Raw genomic sequence first — 22,385 nt, forward strand, 5'->3', positions numbered from 1 at the left:
CTGATTGGGCCTTTCAAACACGTTCGCTCGCCTTTCTCTCGGCCAATCCGTTGTTGAGGTTCTGGCCCCGCCCCGCCCGAAGCGCGCGCGCTGGGAGGAAAGGAGGGGTGGGAGCGCGCTGCCAAGCTTTGGAAGGAGGGTGACGCGGTCTTCCCTGCGGCCGTTTGCGTGCCTGTTATTCAGCAGTGCCACACGAGTATGATGTCCCCCGTCTTGCACCGGAGATGTCCGGGTGACTTATTCTGGGACTCGCGGCAGGTGAGGGTGGCCCCTTACCACAGGTGGGGTCTGGCCCCGCCCTGAGCCAGCTTCCTCTCCCCGCCCTTCTGGGCCCCTTGCTCAGTTAAGAAAGCCAGGGCCCAGAAAGACGCTAAGGACTTGCCAGTAGAAAAGAATAGAAAAAGGAGCATGAAAGTGAACACGCATTTAGAAAGGAGAAATAGCGTAAACGTCATGATTCAGGAAAATACACTGTGGTATTTTTTATTAACCTGGTGCACCTTTTCCGTACATATTGCATACTCTGCTCCATTGATATTAATTTTGTAATATTCGTAGGGATGGAGTAGGATAGTTATACTCCATAGTTAGTTGTAGAAGCCCCAATAACAGACCACACATAGAGAGGGAAATCCAGGGAAATTTGGGAAACCACTGTAAGTTAATTGCTCAAGAGGACCATCAGAAGGAAGCAGACTTGGGAATTCCCATCCTGGCGCAGCGGAAACAAATCCAACTAGGAACCATGAGGTTGCGGGTTCAATCCCTGGCCTTGCTCCGTGGGTTAAGGATCCGGTGTTGCCGTGGGCTGTGGCGTAGGTCGCAGACGTGGCTCGAATCCCACTGGCTCGGATCCCACGTGGCTGTGGCGTAGGCTTGGATTGCTGTGGCTCGGGATTGCTGTAGGCTGGTGGCTATAGATCTGATTAGACTCCTAGCCTGGGAACCTCCATATGCGGCGGATGCGGCCCTAAAAGGACAAAAGACAAAAAAAAAAAAAAAAAAAAAAAAAAAAGGAAGCAGGCTTGCTTGACTAGTGGAGGCACAAAATATGCCTCAGCTGATGGGGTGAGGCCTGCATTTAGGTTCAGGCTGGCAGCTGCAGCCCAGCCAGAGAACTTGCATATGCTGCACCTATGGCTGTAAAAAGAAAAAAAATAAAAGATTGCCTCAGTTGTAGAGAGCCCCTCACCCGAGGTCCTGCAACCCCAGGGCAGCCCAGATCCCTGAATGCTGGGCCACTTCAGTCAGTGGACAATCTGATGGGCTATTCCAATTCCTGAGCTCTGCATGGAATCAACTGAGGCAACCTGTCCAGTCTTTTCCTTCCTTTCATAGCTGCCAATCTGAGGGACACCCTTTAGCAAACCTCTTGCAGGTAACTGTCCCCCGTCAGCTCCCTGGAGAATCCAACCTGTAACAAGGATCTTGCAGCAAGCCACTGAATCTACACATCCAGTTTGTAGCTCTCCCAATTTTCACAAATAGGCTGTTTTCTGTCTCCTCCTCTGTTGGAAGTGCTCAAAATTTAACATACTGTCCCTTTGACTCAGGGTTTCCACATAAGTTAGTTTCAAGCATTTAACTCTTCACACTTAGAGACTTGAGATGTGCAAACTGGCCTCGCCTACGGCTTGGTCCCCACTCCTAGGAAACCACTCCCAGGTTTCAGGGCTTCCTTCCCTCCCTTGGATGTCTATCCAAGGATCCGCTTCTTCCCCAGGGCTCATGCCCAGCTTCAGGGCAATGATCTCTCAATCACAAGTTCACCTCTTTAACAGAAGGTCTGAAAACACCCACTTTGGCTCCCTCCCTTCTGAACCACCAAAGCCTGAGCTCTGGCCTGCTGGTCTCCCAGTCCTCTCTGACTGGCTTTTCTCATCCCGTGATCCAAAGAAGTGTCCTAGCTCAGGAAGAAGGAGCCATCCACGATGCTCCGAATTTGACGCTACCCCTACAAACATCACCCCCCCCCCACCACCACCACCTTAGCCACCTAAACACGTAACCTCAGGAACCGGACCAGCTACACAAACTCCTCTGCCACCACTTCTTACTTGCCATGTAGCAGGGAAGGATCTCAAGTCGGCTCCTTCCCAGGCAGCGGAACTGGCAGTGCCCCACCTCGAAGTCTCCCCCCACCCCCGGGATGTGCGTAGGCGGCAGCATCTCCGCCTCTGGCTGCATCTACACAGCGCCCTCTGCTGGCCTAGCCAGAATTTTCATTCCTCCAGGTACATATGGAAGAAATTCTAATTGGAATGATTTTATGTCAGCTCTCATAAAATATGCCTGAATTTTATACAATTTCATATAATAAACGAGGGTTTACTCTACACAGAGTGGCCGTGGACATGATTTCATGTTGGAAAGATGTGGAAATGCCATCACCTATGACATTTCTGTGATCGGAGAAGCAGGACTTTTGGCTGGTCCCGTCGTTGGCATAGAAACAGCTATGTAACAGCGAAAATGTCAGCGTGACTCTGCGATGAATTATCAACCCCAAGCATCAAGCCCCATCCGTTAGGCCGCCAAGAAAAGGGTTTGCTCTCCTCTGTTTTTCGAGGGCTGAGGGAGGCAAAGAGGCTGTTAAGAGCTGACAACAAACTGACTTTCCAAAAGGTGTCAGTCAAAGCTCACAAAACGTGTGTATTCTTTGATTTAATGTGCCTGCTTTTTGAGATCTATCCTAAGCAATTGAGGTTTTGGGCAGGGATTTAGTTGTAAGATCTTTAGTAAAGCCCTGTTTATAAAGTCCAATAACGGAAGGATGGTGGCGGTACGGTGACGGATACATGTCTGTGTTCTACTTAACCACGATTTTGAGAAACTGTATTCGTTGACATCTAAAATGTTACTTTTGGGGGGTTACAAACATCTGTATTATATACCCGCATTTTTACAAATAACTCATTATATATATTTTTTTTTCCTTTTTTTTTTTTAAGGGGCTCACCCGCAGCATATGGAAGTTCCCAGGCGAAGGGTCAAATTGGAGCTGCAGCTGCCAGCCTACATCACAGCCACAGCAACGTGGGAGCCACAATGGAAACTCCAACATGTTATAGTTTTAAAAGTTTGAGCATGTGTATGTCAAAATGTTTCCAGTGTTATCTCTGGATGCTGGTATTATGAATTATTTTTAAGATTAATTTTCCTTAGCTGCATTTTCTAGAGGGAACATTATTTTTGCCATTATGAGCATGCATTACTCAGCTAATGAAAAACATAGCAGAACCAATTGTATGGGGTTTCTTTGGGGTTTTTTTTTTGTTGTTGTTGTTGTTGTTTTTCCTTTTTAGGACCACACTCGAGGCACATGGAAGTTCCCAGGCTAGGGGTCAAATTAGAGCTACAGCTGCTGGCCTATGCCACAGCCGCAGCAATGTGGGATCTGAGCTGTGTCTGCAACAACCTATACCACAGCTTAAGGCAACATTGGATCCTTAACCCACCAAGTGAGGCCAAGGATGGAACCCACATCCTCATGGACACTAGTCGGGTTTTTTTTTTTTTTTTTTTTTTTTTTTTTTTTTTTTTTTTTTTTTTACAGCTGAGCCATGATGGAAACACCCAGTTGTATGTTTTTACCTTGGCTCTAGGAAATTATTTTTCCAAGTAAGATAAACCTGTCTCCAAATAATCTAAAACTGCTCTCATATAGCTGATACAACACAGAGCTGATAGCAATACACTCAGCTTGTTTCAGCTGTCGAGGGTGGTCTTATTCTGTGACAGCTCTGGAGTTTCTACTGAGGCTGTTTCAAGGGCCCTCACTTGGGAGAATTCTAGGGCATCCTCAGACCAACAGGCACACTCACTGGCTCCCCTGTGCCCAAACTCCATCTGTCCTTCATCTCTGCTGCCAGGTGAGTCTGCTCAGCAGCGATCTGAGTTCCAACTAGTTTCATTTAGCTTTTATTCCTGAATTTATTTTGTTATCCCAGAATTTGTAACCAAATGGGTCTTTGTATAAAGTAATTAGATCTAGGTCTGTGTATAAGATCCTTAAAACTTTGGTTTGGAGATGAAACTTTGGAAAATATTTGCTCATTCTCCAGCTGCTTCCCCCTCTCCCAATATATGTTTATATGTATGAAGTCTTAATTCAATTGTCTTTGTTTTGTCCTGGATTATCTTGTGTTCCACAAGAAACAAGTGGACATATAAGCTGATTATTCTGTGCTCCAATCCAATCCAGTCTTGAAGGCAAGTGATTAGAGGTCCAGCAGATGAGTAAAAAATTTGTGAAAAGGCAATTAGTCAAATTGAGCCTTGGCTGCCTATTAAAAAACTTCATGGTATCACTCATCTCCTTGTGAAAGAAGGTCTTTTGGTTCGGTCTATATTTTAGGGCAAACAATTATTGGGTCATTGATTGTACAGTCCCTTCCTAGCCTGCTTGGTCAAGGAACTAAGATACCATTCATGACCCCATACTGTGGAGTGACGGTACTGCCCCATCTTCTCTGTGTGTATTTGTCTAAGTAAACGTCTCAAACTTCAAGAAAGTCTTGTTCCTATACCATGTAATCTTAACTCTTACACTTTATTTTGGTGAGTGGCAAAGAATGGCAAAGAGAATGGCCAATTCAAGTGGGATATTAGTCGTAAAAAAAGAACGACATAATGCCATCTGCAGCAACATGGATGCAACTAGAGATTCTCATACTAAGTAAGTCAGAAAGAGAACAGGTGCTATATGGTATCATGTATATATGGAATCTAAAATATGGCATGAATGAACCTATCTACAGAAGAAAAACAGACTCACAGACATAGAGAGCAGACTTGTGGTTGCCAAGGGGGATGGGGAGGGAGTGGGATGGGCTGGGAGTTTGGGGTTAGTAGATGCGAACTCTCCTGTTTACAATGGATAAACAAGGAGGTCCTGTTGTGTAGCTCAGGGAACTGTATCCAGTCTCTTGGGATAGACCATGATGAAAGATGATATGAGAAAAAGGATGTATACACACACACACTGGGTCACTTTGTGGCACAGCGGAAATTAACATAGCATTGTAAATCAACAATAATTAAAAAAAAGAATGGCCATTTAAGAGAACGATGGCTGTGTCAAAATCAGTAAATTCATATACTTAAGAAGAACCCTAGGAAAATTAGGAGACAAAAAACCAACCCGTCAGTAGTTAGCTTGTGTGCTGGGGCCTAAACCATGATTTGCCCAAGGACGCTTGACTCTTGTGAGACCTGTCCTGCTTGGATCTGTGCTATTTGATGCACACTTCTCACTTATTCCTCTTCCATTCCTTCTGTTCTTTTCTCTGACCTTCTAACTGAGCTGTCATTTCCTCAGGAAAAGAACAGTCATGTAAACATCCAGACCACAAGGCAGATCTATAGCAACTGAAATAAAAACCTGTTCCAGAGCTGGGTTAAGGGCTTGTCTTAGTCAGCGTGGACCGTGACAAGTATCATAGACTCCGTGTGTGTGTGTGTGTGTGTGTGCGCGCTAAACACTAGGAATTTATTTCTCATGGTTTTGCAGGCCGGCAAGTCCAGATCAAGTTGCAGGCAAGGTATGTTTCATTCTGAGGCCTCTTCGTCAGGCTTGTAGGCAGCCGTCATCTTGTGCACACATAACTTCTCTGTGTGCAAAATGGGAGGGAGGGGGAGAGAGAGAGACGGGGAGAGAGGGAGGGAGGGAGGGAGGGAGGAAGGAGAAAGTTAGCTCTCTGGTATCTCTCTCTCTCTTTTTTCTTTCTTTTTTGGGGCCGCACCAGCAGCATACGGAAATTCCCAGGCCAGGGGTCAAATCAAAGTTGCAACTAAAACCTATGCCATAACCACGGGGCAACATCAGTTCCAAGCTGCATCTGTGACCCACACCACAGTTTACGGCAATGCCAGGATCCTTGACCCACTGAGTGAGGCCAGGGATCAAACCCATATCCTCAGAGAGACAGCGTTGGGTCTTTAACCTACTGAGCCAGAGCGAGAACTCCAGAACTCTGTCTCTTCTTACAAGAACCCTAATCCTGTGTGGCCAGGGCCCCACCCTTGTGACCTCATTTTAGCTTAGTAACTTCCCGAAGGTCATATTTCCAAATATAGTCCCATTGGGCTTTAGGATTTCAATATATAAACTTAGGAGGGACATAATTCGCTCCATAGCAGGGCTGTTAATAAGGATTTTATGGTGTTCCCTGATGGGTCAGCAGATTAGGGAGCTGGCAGTTGTCACTGTTGTGGTTCAGGTCACTGCTATGGCTTGGGTTGGATCCCTGGCCCCGGAACGTCCGCATACCACGGGCATGGTCTTAAAAAAAAAAAAAAAAAAGTAAGGATTTTCTTATATTTCAAGATGATGGACAGACACAGACACTGGAGTTTTGTTGCATGCTAGTATCTTGGGTGACCAGACATGCATAAACTGGTTAATTTTAGCCTCTCGGAAGGAAAAAGTGCTTAAAAGCAAGAGGATAGAAAAGAGCAGATTTAAATCCTCCATCTAGGAAAAAACCATATCTAAGTTTCTTGAAGACCATAACAAACCTCAGGAAACCTATTATATAAGGTCACTTTCAAAATGTTTCCCTTGAGAGTAGATTGGACCAACCATCAAAATTGTAATAAAATAAATATCACTCAATGGAAGGCTTTAAGACTTGACTTCAGGAAACTTTCAGGACCCTGTTACCTCAGCACTAACTGATTAGAAAAAAGTCATGTACTCCTATGACCCTCAACCCAAATGTTCCTTTAAAAATGCTTCCCTGAAATGGAGTGCCCATCATGGCTCAGTGGCTAATGAACCTGACTAGTATCCATGAGGATGCAGTTCAATCCCTGACCTTGCTCGGTGGGTTAAGGATCCAGCGTTGCCTTGAGCTGTGGTATAGGCTCCAGATGCATCTGTGTTCCTGTGGCTGTGGCCAGCAGCTACAGCTCCAATTCGACCCCTAACCTGGGAACATCCATGTGCCACAGGTGCAGCCCTAGAATGACAAACAAAATCCAAAAATGAAAAAAACCCTCTTCCCTGAAAAAGGAAAGAGTTTGGGTCTTTCGAGCATGAGCTGCCCATTCTCCTTGCTTGGCCCAGTGATAAACATGCCTCTGCTCTAAACTCCAATGTTTGGTTTGTGGTGCCTCACTATGTGTCAGGCACACAGACTTGGGTTCAACAACATCTTCATTATAATTTTGGCTTCCACTTAATTTCTAATGTGATTTATCCATGTATTCTGTGTCTCTTTTAAAAACTGAGATACAATGGATAGAGGACATTATATTAATTTCAGGCCTACAACTTAATGATTTCATGTAGGTATAGATTTTGCAAAATGATGACTGCCATAAGTCTAGTCAACCTCGGTCACCACATACTGTTATAGATCTTTTTTCTTGTGATGAGAATTTTTAAGATTTACTCTCAACTTTCAAATACACAATAGAGTGCTATTACCATGCTATATATTGCACCCCTGTGACTTACTTATTTTACATCTGGAAGTTTCTACCTTTTAACCTCCTTCATCCATTTTGCTCCCCCACCCACCTCCAGCTCTGGCAACCACCAATCTATTTTCTGTGGGTTTTTTTTTTTTTTTTTGGTTCTACATATAAGTGAGATCTTACATTATTTGTCTCTCTTACCTGATGTATTTAGCATAATATTCTCAAGGTACAGACATCATATCTTCTTTATCCACTCATCCACTGATGGACACTTAGGTTATAATGTTGCAATGAACATGAGATGCAGATATCTTTTCCAGGTAGTATTTGTGTTTGCTTTGAATAAATAACAAGCAGTGGAATTGCTAGGGCATATGAGAGTTTATTTTAAATTCTTTGAGAAACTTCCATTCTGTTTTCCTTTCAAAAAAATTAGTTAAGGCCATTCCCATCACCGCTCAGCAGTAACAAATCCAACTAGTATCTATGAGGACACGGGTTCCATCCCTGGCCTCACTCAGTGGGTTAGGGATCCAGCGTTACTGTGAGCTGTGGTGTAGGTTGAAGACGCGACTTTGGATCCCGCATTGCTGTGGCTGTGGTGCAGGCCGGCAGCTGCAGCTCTGATTGGACCCCTAGGCTGGGAAATTCCATATGCCACAAGCATGGCCCCAAAAAGAAGACAAAAAAAATTAGTTAGTTTTTTTTCTTCTCATTTATATTGTGGAAATATACTTGTCTTACTGACAAGTAGTGGAGACATATGAAATGAAGGGATTTCACTAAATTTTATGAATAAAAGTTGCTTTAAATGATTTGTACTATTCCCAATCATTATTAGCAATCATTAAAGTAGTTTTGTAATATAATAAGATTTTTTGTCATGAAAATCCAATATTGAAATAATTTGCTTTGGGGTCACTGGTGCTCTGCCTAACACCCAAAGACTCACCTGCACCTTGGTCCTCCTGGGTCCTGCCTTCTTTATCCAGATCATGCTCTGGTTTCCCATCTCCTACGAAGGGATGTGCCTCCAGGTCATTCTATTACTAACAGCGCAGAATTTGGTGGAAGATTTCAAGTCTGTGAAACACCATCCTTCCCCTATTCCATAACATTACATAAGCAAATTCTTGGACATGACTCTACAAATAAGGCCCAAATCATTTGCATGAATATCAAACATCCTAATTTTCTCCATGTTGACAGTTTATAAGTGGCCTCATCATCTTACTCTTCCTTTGATTAAGTAGCTTTCCTCCTCATTATCATATTTGCCTAAATGTAGTCTGCTGTCACCATGAGCTTTGAAGTCTAGGGTGTTTATTCACATTTTGAACGCCAGTGGTCGTTAGTACCTTGGATATTTCATTTTCTTATAGTTTTTGTCCAGTTTGGCTCTTCATTTCCTTTCATCATGTTTTTGTGGTTGCCGAGCTTAAGGATTTAGATTCAGAAATGCATGTTTATTTCATTATAAATGGCTTTACTCTTTCTCTTTTATATTAGCATTAGGATATTTAACAGACTTAAAGAGGTGTTGTATCTTTATATTATTGTGCAGTTTATAGAATGAAAGCTCTTTACATTATTCATGATCACGTTAGTACTACAAAGGGGTCAGGAAAGCCTTTGCAAGGATGGCAAAAGACAAAAGGTAAAGAAAAGAGTATTTTATTTTATTACTTTTTCTTTTTAGGACTGCATCCATGGCATATGGAAGTTCCCAGGCTAGGGGGCGAATTGGAACTGCAGCTGCCAGCCTATACCACAGCCACAGCAATGCAAGATCTGAACCATGTCTGCAACTTACACTGGAGCTCATGGCAATGCCAGATCCCTAACCCACTGAGTGGGGCCAGGGATCGAACCCACATCCTCATGGATACTAGTCAGATTCGTTGCCACTGAGCCACAAGAGGAACTCTCAAGAAAAGTATATTTTAAAAGAATGTTAATAGAAATGAAAATTATCTTAATGAAAAAATATCTAAGGTAAATTTAATGGGCAAACAACAAAATGGGAAATATCACTCCAGTATACATTATAAAGTGTTACTGATATTAAAATATAAAGAGGAACGCGAAAATCCCAAAAGAGAAAAGGACAAAGCTTATAAATGGCAATAAACTAATGATATAGTACAAAAGGCCCATAAACATATAATATGTCTTGTTCAAAAACCAAATTTGGAGTTCCCATTGTAGCTCAGTGGTTAACAAATCTGACTAGGAACCATGAGGTTGCAGGTTCAACCGCTGGCCTTGCTCAGTGGACTAAGGATCCGGCATTGCCGTGAGCTGTGGTGTAGGTCCCAGACGAGGCTCAGATCCCGCGTTGCTGTGGTTGGTGGTGAAGGCTGGCAGCTACAGCTCCAACTGGACCCCTAGCCTGGGAAAGTCCATATGCTGCGGATGTGGACCTAGGAAAGGCAAAAAGCCAAACAACAACAACAACAACAAACAACACCCCAAAAAAAAAACTCAAACAAACAAGAAAAATACACAAAAAAACAAATTTAATGCTTTGAATCATCATCTTAAACTATCAGGTTAGCAAAGGTAGAGAAAATAAAAAACTGAGGAGCATGTGAAGGGAATACTTTCTCATGCTTTGGGAGAATAGTAATTTGTACGCTGTGTCCTGAGGTCAGTTTGGTAGCTTGCTTATATAAAAGAGGCTCAAAACATGCTTACTCTTTGATTTAATCTGTCTAATTTTTGAAATTCATCCTAAGTAATTAAGGAGGTTGGCAAAGATTTCAATGTAGAATCTTCAGTGAGGCGGCTTTTATAAATTCCAGTACTAGAAGAGTAGCTGTGTAAATGTTGACACACACACCACCTGTGTTCCATTAACTGCAATTTTGGAGAACTGTATTTATTGGCATCTAAAATGTATATAATTTTTTTTCATAGTTTAAAAGTTAATAAACTTGTATTACATATCTGCATTTAAAATATATGCCTTATATGTTTTACAATTTTGAGTGTGTATATGTCAAAATGTTCCCACTGTTAATCTCTGGATAATGGTATTGTGGATTTTTATTATTTTATTTTTATTTTATTTTATTATTTTATGTTATGTTATGTTATGTTATTTTATTTTATTTTATTTTATTTTATTTTATTTTATTTTATTTATCTTTTTCTCCTTTTAGGGATGCACCCGTGGCATGTGGAGGTTCCCAGGTAGGGGTCCAATTGGAGCTGTAGCTGCCAGCCTACGCCAGAGCCAAAGCCACGCCAGAGCCAAAGCCACGCCAGATCCGAGCCGCATCTACGACCTGCACCACAGCTCAAGGCAACGCCGGATCCTTCACCCACTGAGCAAGGCCAGAGATTGAATCCACAACCTCATGGTTCCTAGTCGGATTCGTTTCCACTGCGCCATGACGGGAACTCCTGTGGATTATTTTAAATATTTGTTTTCCTTAGGTGAATTTTCTAGAATGAACATGTATTCTGCAATTCTGAGCGTGCATTACTCATGCAATAAAAAAACGCAGCAAACTAATCATGTGTTTTCAGCTTGCCCCTGTAAAAGTGTGTGTCTTCTTCTTTATTCGAAGAAGACACACACGGCTTCCAGATCTTTACAAACTGCTCTTATGTAGCTGCCAACATTCTCTCCTATGATGACACCTCACCTCCCGGCTTTTACCCAGAAGTGATTTTCCTGGGAAGAGAAGGGCTCCGGCACTCTTTCGCGATGTTCCCATTTCAGTTTCATGTGGTGGGAAATTGCTTTTTATTCTTCACCTTAGGCTTTTTTCAATACACATACACTCTTAGGGTCATGATTAATGTGTTTTAATGGGCTATCCATTTTAAAAATCAATGAAAAAAATTTACATTAAAAATAGAAGGCAATTAGATTGATTCGGATGACCTGTTTTTCATCAACCCCATTATTTATGGATCTGAACTCTCAGGATGACTTTCTCTGGAGCATTCCAGGAGCAGGTCTTCTCTGTTCCGATGTGTGAATAATTTTCCAAACAGGAGGCACCAGGTTAATTGACAATTGCTAAATACTTAAAAAAAAAAAGTCCTACCTTAGAAAATGCAAAGGTAAAATGTTCCAGAATTGCCTCTCCACCTTCTTCTTTTATCAGCCCACCACAGTTCCTTCTTACTCTCCCTCGTTGACTAGAGTATGTTTGAAAGGCCCAGAAGACACGCTGTTCCTTTTTTTTTCTTTTCCTTTTGACAGGTTTTAGGACATCCAGACTTGCTCAAAATGGGCTTTTTGATAGTAGTGTTACTTCATCTCTCCACCATCCTTTTTTCTATTCAACCACTGATACCTTTGCTTCTAAGGTTACTTCTTGCACGAAATGAAAATTATTTCTCTCTGTCTCATGTGTCACAGTTACTTCTTAATATCATTATAAAATGCACAGAATTGAGGTGTTTTAAAGGAATTCTCACTTGTTTTCTCATCTTCTGTATTTTACATGTCTTACTTATATCCTATATTTTTTTCTATTGCTGAATGGGCTGTGCATTTTAGAACTCTTCATGAATTTTCTCAAGTCTATAGTTTTGCAAGTATTCGACAGAGAAAAATAATAGCTCCCATTTCAGTACCCATTCCTTTCTATGGTCCATCAGTAGCATTTTTTTTTTTTTTGCTACATATTGAATTTATTTTGAAACATGGTGCTTTTTTCATTTGCAGTCATTCATCTGAAATTAATAATACAGTTTGCTAGTGTTCAGAGGAGAAGAAACTATGGAAACTAATGTCTCCTTTACCCAGAACATTCTGTAGTCATTTGCAATAAGTAAGTGCCATTGAACCTAAGCGTCCCCAAAGGACCTCTGAACTTATACCCTGAAGGTCCCTGGAGTTCAAGTTAGTGTGTTTAAGACTAGGGCCATCTGGCTACAACCAAGACCATGCTCGTTATTAAGGCAGTGATGGTGACAGCTTTCCCTCCCATGCAGCCCCAGCTAATACTTACTGTGGTTTTTGATTCACCAGGAAACTACAGGGGAATTGATAGGGTTAATGTTATGTGTCACCTTGACTAGGCCACTGAATAACCGGATATCTGGTTAAAAATGATTTCTCTGTGACAATATTTCCAGATGAGATGAGTATCTGAATTGGTACATGGGAGTAAAGCACCCTAATATCGGAGGGCCTCATCCGATCTGTTGAGGGCCCAAAAAACAGAGGACAGAGAGAATGTGTTCTGTCTGACTGTTTGAACCAGGAAATTGGTCTTCTGCTCTCAGACTGGAACTTACATCACTGGTCACTGATTCTCCAGTGCTCAGGCTCAGACTGGAGCTACGCACCACCAGCTTTCCTGGGTCTCCAGCTTGCAGAGGGCAGCTTCAATAATCATGTAATTACTAATTATATATGTATATAAAATACTGTATATATAATTGAATATGTAATATATACATTTGAATATAAAATAGTATATAATTCAGTATTATAATTGAATATAATATATAGATCCAAGTATGTTATCCCATATTCATTCCTCAAAAGTGGCATTTCAAAGTGTTAAGCATTGTTAAATATAAAATACCTGTCTGTTATACACTTAGCGCTGACCTCAGTCAAAGCAGTATGCCAATGATAAATAGTATAATCAAGTTTCAAACACCTTCGCAAACATTTTGAAAGGAAAGCACATAGACACATTTATTATACTGTGTGTGTGGGTGTGTGTGTGTGTGTGTGTGAGCGCGCGGAGGTGTGCTCCTCGGTGGCTCATGTGCCACTTGGCAGCAGCTGCAGGTGCCCTCCCTCAGCATCTTGGCGCGGCCCTGCTCATGTGCGGCGCATGCGCAGGGCTGCTGCTTCCCACGGTCCTTTCCGGGCACTTCCGGAGACAGAGTAAACAGCTTCCTCGCTCACTTAAAAAGATTAACTAAAATTCATTCTTTATTCAAATTTCCTGAGATTTTTCCTACTCTCTCTCTCTCTCTTTTTTGTTTTTTTCTGTCCCAGGATCCCATCCAGGATATCACATTGCATGTACTTCTTTGGTTCTTTTTGGCTGTGGTAATTTTTCAGACTTCCCTTGTTTTAATGACCTTGACAGTTTTGAAGGGCACGGCTCTGAGAGTCTGTAGAATGTTCCTCAACTGAGATTTGTCTGATATTTTACAAATGGTTTGACTTGGGTTAGGGGCTTTTGGGAGGAAGACCCTAGAGGTAAAGTGTCTTTTATCCCATCGGGTTTATCCCAAGGGTACGTGCTACCAACATGACTTAGTGCTTTTGGTGTTGACCTTGCTCACCTGCCTGAGGTAATGGTGTCAGGTTCCTCCACTGTAAAGTTACTTTCCTCTGGGGTTTTGTTTGTTTTTCCCTTCTCCTTTTCCCTCCTTTGCCCTTTGGAAGAAAGTCGCTGTGTGCAGCCTACTCTTAAGGGGGTGGAGAATTATTTTCTGTTTCCCTGATATACTCCTTAAAGAGTATCCGTGTTCTTCGCAGTTTTGTGTGGGAGATTTGTCTGTTCAACCCCATTTACTTATCATGTATGTAAAATACTATATATATTTATTTATTATCGCTTAGCAATAACAGGATGGACTCATGGCTACTTATTTTATACTATGGAGTATAGTCTAATACTGCCTCATTTTGTTGCTCACATTGCTCCAGCTTTGGCCACTGGATACTCCTTCAGTTGGCTTCGGTGTGGTGTCCCTTTGTCATACCCCCATCAGTGTGGCTTTTTTTTTGTTTTGTTTTGAGCACTTCCTAATTTTCTGGCACTCCAAGATGTTTTGAATCATGTATATTTCCTGCCCTAGTCCCAGAATCAAACATTTCTCTAAGGACCCCGGGTTCCTTTGTTGGAGGATGGTGTTAGAAACCAAGAGCTGGGCACTAGGTGTGCTTGTGGCGGTTGGAGTGCTACTTCTTTTCCACTCTCTCAGCTGATAGAGAAAATAAAAAGTAGGTGTATTATTGGTGCATTTATATATGCACATATTTATAAAAGTTTTCTGTGTGTAGCTCTCTGTGTCTATATTAAATTAAGCATGAGTACTTACCAATGTCTTCCATTCTAACCTATTATCACATGGATCATTCTAGCCTCTTCCTTTGCTTGTCTATAAATTTCCACCCTAATAGTGAGAAACCTGACTTCCCTTGTTCACCGTCTGTTTACTCAGTTGTTCAATTTCTGCATGTTGTGTAGGCGAATCGGAATTATTAACCCATACTCTCGTGAGCAACCATGTTATCAACTAGAGAACTTTGCTTATATAGAATTTATTGCGTCTTTAGTCTTAAAGATGCCGCTTAGTCCCATGGTTCTTAGGTCAGTACATTTTCCCACATCCCCTTCAGTGAGGCTGTTTCATATGTTTAAAATATGGCTAGATTGTTTTGTCAGACTATGCATGCCATCTTGTTATTCCCTGACTTCCTAATTTCTTTCTAAATTTGTTCATTTATTGTGGTGTAAAGTTCTGTGGGTTTTGACAAATGCATGTGGTCCTGTACCTACCATTATAGCATTATGATGAGAGTGGTATCATGGTCTTTAAAAACCCCCTGGGCTTCACTATCGATCCTTCCTTACCTCCTCGTGAACCCCTAGCAACCATTGTTCTTTTTGTGGTTCTCTATTGTTTTACCTGTAACTTCTTTTAATGTGAAGAAGATTGACATCTATATCAATCAAATATAACTTTTTGAAACTGGGGTTTGATGAAGTGGGTTTACTCTCTTCCTTAACAGAACTGTCACAAATGATCAAGCTGCCTCGTCCTTAGGAACAGAGTGTAGAATGCCAGGGTTTTGCAGAACAGCCCAAGTTTTGACATCTTCCCTTCACTGAACATATCCATTATTCCTTGGCAGTGGGAAGGCCCAGGACATGGGTTATGTTTTATCTGGCCTATTTTTCCCAGGTGAAAGAAGAATTGTCACATTGCAGTTGGTCTGCAGAGCAGGATTTTCCAAATGTCTCCTGGCACATTGATTAACTGATTAATCTCTCCTTTTTTTTTTCATTTGCTTATCTTACGCTCTGCTCACTGGATGGCCCAGATAGATGTCTGTGTGTTAGAAAATGTCAGGGGATGGGGATATAGATCCTGGGGCAACCCACCTCCTGCAGTAATAAAATTAGTAGTAATAATAACACTGTTCATTGAGCAGAGATTACACTAAGTGGTTGACATATAGTGTCCACTGATCATCTCAACAAAGGAAAGAAATGACCTGTCTTGGAGTCCCAGTTTTGCAATTTGTAACCAAGGCCACCTTGGGCTATTTATCTGAGCCCCAGTTATGTCTTCTGTAAAAGGGGGATATCTATTTCATGGAGTTATGGAGATTAAATAAAACAAGCTAGGTAAGAGCACTTGGCACAGCGCTTGGCATAAAGTGTAATGGTTGCTAAGAATGTAATTTCCTAATCCCATGCAGGCGTGGGGCTGGAGAACAAGCAGAAGAGAGGGGATGCTTCTGAATCACATCACAAACAACCTAAATGTCCAACAACAGATGAATGGATTAAGAAGATGTGGGACCTCATATACAATTAAATCCTACTCAGCGATACGAAAGAACAAAATAATGCTATTTTCAGCAACGTGGATGCAGTTAGAGGCTCTCATACTAAGTGAAGTAAGTCAGAAAGATATCAAATACCCTATGACACCTGTAGAATCTAAAATACGGCACAAAGGAACCTGTTTACAAAACAGAAACAGACTCACAGGCAAAGAGAACAGACTTGTGGTTGGTAAGGGGGAAGGGGAGGGGGAGGAAGTGGGATGGACTGGGAGTATGGGTTTGGTAGATGCAAACTATTCCATTTGCTTCATGAGGTCCTGCTGTATAGCATGGGGAACCATAACCAGCTCTTTGGGATAGAGCACAATGGAGGATAATGTGAGAAAAAGAATGTATGTATATGTATGACTGGATCACTATGCTGTACAGCAGAAATTGACACAACACTGTAAGTCAACTACACTCCAATAAAAATAAAATTAAAAAAATCACGTCATAATGCCATGAATGGCAGTGAGAGGAGTATGTCTATCCAAGATACATAGTCAGGAAAGAAAGCTGGGTGGAGACATCATTTTCCAATTGACATCCCAACTCTCACAATTCTGCTGAGGCCTAGAAGTAACTACCGACTTATTTTAGAGAAGAATACTTGGATCTAGCTTTCTTGTTTTAAAAAGCCAAATGGAAACCAAATAAGTATTAGGGCAAGTAAGAGGGCAGAGATTTCTAAATGGCTCTGGTTCAGAGACTTTAGCTAAATTACTTTCCTTCTCCTCTTTTTGGAGGGCAACCCCTCTGCCTTTTTCAGGTGTTCACTTTGTGCTTTCATTCTTGGCTTTTACAGGACACCTACTGTGCTGTGAATGGAGCCTAATGGATCAGTTGGCCCCAGAGAGGTCTGATGCTATCACGCTTCTTTGCTGCAGTTCTGAAATGACCGTGAGCAGGGGTTGTTGCCTCTCAGGCTGTGGCTTTCCTCCTTACCGGAGTGGAAGGCTTTTACTAACCTTTCTGATGGCTTTGAGGATTATGGTGAGGACACTTCTAAGCCACAGTGTCGTATTGGGCTGCATTTCCTCAAGCGGCTCTTATGTTGGTGAGATGAGGGTCAGTTCTCCGGCCATTGGTTGGAGACTCTTATATCCACCTGATGTCTACTTGCTCTTTAATGGAACACAAGTCTCAGAAAGGGGAGAGTGTCTATTAAGGTCACAGAGAGGGTCACTTGATGTGAAACTGATATCCTGGAAGTTGGGCTCATGCATCCCATTGCTGGGAAGAGCAGGTCACAGAAGGTCTGATTTCATCATTCATGGAAGTAATTAGACCTGCTGCGGTCACTCCATCATAGCACCTGAAAAAGCCCCCATCACTACTTACGTACACTAGTGTAAGCTACAGTCCCATCTCTCAGGAAACGTGGGTGAGAACAGTTGGGGCATAGTTTCCCCAGAGCTGCGGGGAAAACCATTCCTTCCTCCTGGTTATTGGACAGAATAACGGACAGTACTACCACTGCAATAGTAATAGTGACAATTGCGGTGACAGCAAGTGCTTTTTTTGGTTCAATCTCTTCTCTTTTGAATGTGAGATTGATCATTACAGAGCACTGCTTAATACATCCATGTACAGCTGAAGGAATACTCACAGGCAGACATCCCTGGAACCCACAAACATCAAGCAATAAGACATTGCCAGCACCCCCAGAAACTCACTCACTGTGTGCCCCCTCCCACTTAAGTGACCCATATTCTGACTTTTTGATAATGACATCCTCACCCCCCTTTAGTTTTGCAACATGTGAATGCATCCCTAAAGTTTGTTTTGGCCTATTTTTGAGCTGTGTATTCATGGATACGCACTATTTGGTTTCCTTTGTCATGTGCTACTGTCTTAGGTGGGTTTTCCAAGAATAGGACTCTGAGATGGAGTTTAGTGCAGGATGTTTATTTGAGGTGTACTTGGGACCAACCCCCCGTGAAAGGGAAGGGATGAAAAGGGAGCAGGCAGGAGTTGGCTCTGATGTAGACCCAGTGGCAGCCTGGCAAACCCCACAGGGACCCCGTGCTAGGTGGTTCTTCAGATTCTCCCGCACTGGACTAAGATGACCAGGACCTTCCATCTCTACCTTGATCAGTCATTGGACCTGGGCCTCAGGAAGGGGCCTGCCGTTGGGCCAGGTGGCTCTCCACAGCAAAAGCCATCCTGGAGGGGCAGCAGCTGAAGCCCTCTGCACACCCAACAGCTTGGGGCTGGCTTCTCCCTTGGCAGAGGAGGACAGAACTTAAGGATGCCATAGTTTTAGCAACATAACAATATTTTAATTTCTTTTCAAATTATAAGAAAAATGGAGAGAGAGCCCAGCCTGTATTATATTAATTTCCATACCAAGATAGACAAAAATATAATGTTTAGTATATTTACATATTTTTTAATGAAGGAAGAGGCCTACAAAGGTGACATTATTAGGACTCAGGCAAGTCACGATGCAGCCCTGATGAGTCCTTTGAGCAGTATAACACAGCATCCTCTAAAATCAGGGAGCATGGTGTTTGCTTTCGATACCAGAGAGTTCTTTTTATTCTATTCATAAAATGTCCTCACTCCCCTCTGCCCCACCCCGCATTGCACTTAACATTTTGATCTTTAATTTTGATCAACTGCCGTTTTGGCATCCATCAACCTGATTGTGTTGTTTTCACCTTTGCCCACCTCTTCATGAACAATCTTCATTAATTTCCCAGTGTTTTAACCCAATGTTAAATAATCCCAGAATATGCCCTACTTGGTCAAAGAGCTTAGTTCCTTCTCATGCTGCTGGAGTTTATTTTCATGGATCATTTAAGTGAACCTGATCCATAATTTTCTTTCTTTTCCTATCTTGTTCATGTTTTTTTGTGGTCTTAGCAACTCTTGCTGGTAGGGTAAATTGGGAAGCTTTCCATCTTGTATATGTGTTGTGAATGAGAGAGAGAGAGTATATTTTGAAGCAGTGTAAATAACATGAGAATTATTTATTTAGAATATTGGTAAAACTTCCTGGTAAAGCTTCTTTCCAGTAAAGATTTGAAACATGTTTACCGTGTAATAAATGTCTCCTGCTTAGCTCTTTTAAATTATAAGCCTACTTCAGTATTTTCCAAACTGTGTTTCATGGGAAACTTATTTTGAAAGATTAAAAAAAAAGTTTCCTGGTTGGAAACTCTGGTTTAAACTTAATTAAACCATGTCCTTGGAGTTCCCATCACGGTTCAGCAGTCAGTGAAACCAACTAGTATCCATGAGGACATGGGTTCAATCCCTGGCCTTGGTCGGTGGGTTAAGGATCCGGCATTGCCATGAGCTGTGGTGTAGGTTGCAGATGCAGCTTGGATCCCATCTTGCTGAGGCTGTGGTGCAGGCCAGCAGCTACAGTTCTGATTCAACCCCTAGCCTGGGAACCTCCATATGCTGTGGATGTAGCCCTAAAAAGACAAAAACAAACAAACAAACAAACAAAAAACAAGGAAACCCTGTCCTTTACCAGATTCTAAGAGCATTTATATGCCAATGGCATCTTCAACAGGGACTAACGTATTTATGACTTCTCAAACTTATAAGACCCATGTGTTCTGCAGAACACAACCTAAAGAATATTTTAAAATACTCATTTTTATTTCTTCTAATTTTTGCTTCTTGTTAGCATGTCAACTTCTGTCTCACATTTGTTTGGGGTGAGGGGGTGTATCCATGGTATATGGAGGTTCCCAGGCTAGGGGTCGAATCAGAGCTGCAGCTGCCAGCCTGCACCACAGCCACAGCAGGCCAGATCGGAGCCCTGTCTGTGACCTACCCCACAGCTCATAGGAGCACCCAGATCCTTAACCCACTGAGTGGGGCCAGGTATCAAACCTAAGTCCTCATGGATACTAGTTGGGTTGTTACTGCTGAGCCACAACAGGAACTCCCTCACATTTTAAAAATGTGACTTTCTTTTTTGTATTTGATGGACTGGAAACCATGTGACAAAACTTATTAGTCAAAATAATCCTGCATATGTTCTTTACAATCTCAGTGAGAGACTGGGGAAGCTTTTATGGGTAAAGTGGTTTCTCTACATACATTGAGTAACACACATTTTGGCTACGGAGGGATCACTTTTGCTTCTTCCTGGGTTCTTGGCTATTCTCCACTGTTCAGTACTTCTGCATATAGCTATGTGGGTATTAACGTTTAAATGAACTAAAATTAAATGAAAACTTCAGTTAGTCACATTAGCCACATTTAAAGTGCTCAGCAGTCAAATATGGCCAGCGGCTACTCTATCGGACAGAGCAGAGATGGAACAATCCATTGCCATAGGATGTTTAATCACACTGTGCTATTGTAGATAATTGATCACTGCAGATAACAGAGGAATCTTTTTTTTTTTCTTTCCCTTTTTAGGGCTGCAACCATGGCCTATGGAATTTCCCAGGCTAGGGGTGGAATTGGAGCTACAGCTGCCAGCCTATGCCACAGCTACAGCAACAAGGGATCTGAACTGCGTCTGTGACCTCCACCGTAGCTCATGGCAACGCCAGATCTTTAACCCACTGAGCAAGGCCAGGGATCGAACATGCATCCTCATGGGTACTAGTTGGGTTTCTTTACCACCGAGCCACAATGGGAACTCTGAGGAATCTGTATTTTAAACCAGGACTCATAACTTGATTTGGAAGGATATCTATTAATGATCTTATAACTAATATTATCCACACAGACATCCGCACGCGTGCGCGCGCGCGCGCACACACACACACACACACAATCTCATTTATTATCATGTGTCTAAAGAAGGATCTCCAAGTAGAAGAAGGGAGGCAGTGTTGCTCAGCCAGTGAGGGAGGACCTGCTTTACATTTCATAACGTTTGATGTGGGTGGTTCAGAGGCAGTAAGAACGTGCTTCCCAAACACCTCAGGAGTGTTCACTTTATCTCCCTGTGAGTCTGTGAGTGCCTCGTGGACAAGGACCACATCTTCATGCTCCAGAATGCTCCATAGTACTAATCTCAAGACTCATGTGATAGAAACTTGTTACCCTAATGATTTATTTTCAGATGATGGCATTCAGAGAGAAGAGTCAGCTCGTTGAGTCAGAGACAGCCTCTCACAATAGACTTTCAAGCAATGCCTTAGTTAATGACTATATGAATGGCAGCTCTGTTAATGTGCTGGCCCAAGTCATCATACAGACATGGTACCATGCTTTGCTTTAGCGATGAAAAGCCAGGATCCTAAACGTGGTCCATGAGACGCTGTGTGATCTGGATCTGCCTCGTCTCACACCCTCTTCTCTTTCTAGAATGCTCCAGTCATACTGGCCTTGAATGCAGATCCTTGAATGCCTGGCTTCTCCCTCTGATTCTAGTGGACAAGCTCAGCATCCTGCCCCTTTAGAATGGAATGTCATTCTGGTGGGCTCTCAGTCACATGGTCACATCTTCCCTGCTGCAGAGGTGAAGGTATGATTTAAGATGGACCGAGGGGGGACTTCCATTGTGGCTCAGAAGCAATAAACTTGACTAGTATCCATGAAGATTCGGGTTCCATCCCTGGCCTTGCTCAGTGCATTAAATATCCTGTGTTGCTGTGGTGTAGGTCACAGATGTGGCTCAGATCCTATGTTGCTGTGGCTGTGGTGTAGGCCAGCAGCTGCAGCTCTTATTCAGCCTCTAGCCTGGTAACATCCATATGCCATGGGTACGGACCTAAAAAGCCAAAAAAAAAAAAAAGGTACCAAGTAGATTCCTTTCAGAGATTTTATCTGAGGGCGGTGGGAGGGGGAAGTCCTATTTCTTCTGGGTTTGCCGGCTGCAAAGACAAATGCTGTCTGCAGCTCACCTGTCCCCTGGTTTCCCTCCTTACTGCATCTAGAAAGCCTTCAGCAGTAGGGGAGAGTGAGGGCATTTCTCAGAGAGAACCAAAGCTAAATGTGGAGAGTGTTGGTCGGGCAGTAGGGGGAGTGGATGGAGCAGAAGGGTTTCTTAACCCAAGCACAAAAAGTATTAACTGTAAAAAGAAATGGATACATTTGACTACATTGAAAATAAAGAACTATTCATTAAAAGACAACATGTGAAGCAAAGAAACAGTGAAGAAAGACATTTGCAATTAAAACTAAAACACAGTCTTTTGAATACATAATCATATAATTATAACATATGTACATATATGCATATATATATTCCAGGCCAATATGAATCAATCAATAAGACAAACAACACAATTTAAAAAATGGGGCAAAGATTGGAAAATACCATTCTCAACAATGGAACTATGAATGACCAGTAAACACGTGACAAAGCGTTCTGTATCATTAACAGTCAAGCAACTGGAAATTGGATACCCTGCTGATAAAAATGTAAATTGGCTCAACTATTTTGGGAAACATTTGGGCTTAATCTACACACTTTCTAACAATT

At 42.2% G+C, this 22,385-nt stretch overlaps 1 long non-coding RNA gene across 2 annotated transcripts; it reads left to right on the forward strand.

Moving 5' to 3' along the window:
- Nucleotides 1-78: 78 nt before the first annotated feature.
- On the forward strand, nt 79-19,015 carry LOC146396210 (uncharacterized). Of its 2 annotated transcripts, XR_014829334.1 has the most exons (4): nt 131-258; nt 2,342-2,545; nt 15,848-16,048; nt 16,785-19,015. It is a non-coding gene; the product is annotated as an uncharacterized LOC146396210 (long non-coding RNA). The 2 variants fall into 2 exon arrangements; XR_014829335.1 differs by lacking the exon at nt 2,342-2,545 and having other exon boundaries at nt 79-258.
- Nucleotides 19,016-22,385: the final 3,370 nt, after the last annotated feature.

This window comes from Sus scrofa, chromosome 15 (assembly GCF_054392235.1).
Source record: "Sus scrofa isolate SSC_HxYL_T2T_F1_AM1 chromosome 15, Sscrofa_HxYL_maternal_Yorkshire_Landrace_v2.0, whole genome shotgun sequence".
Classification (NCBI taxonomy): Eukaryota; Metazoa; Chordata; class Mammalia; order Artiodactyla; family Suidae; genus Sus; species Sus scrofa.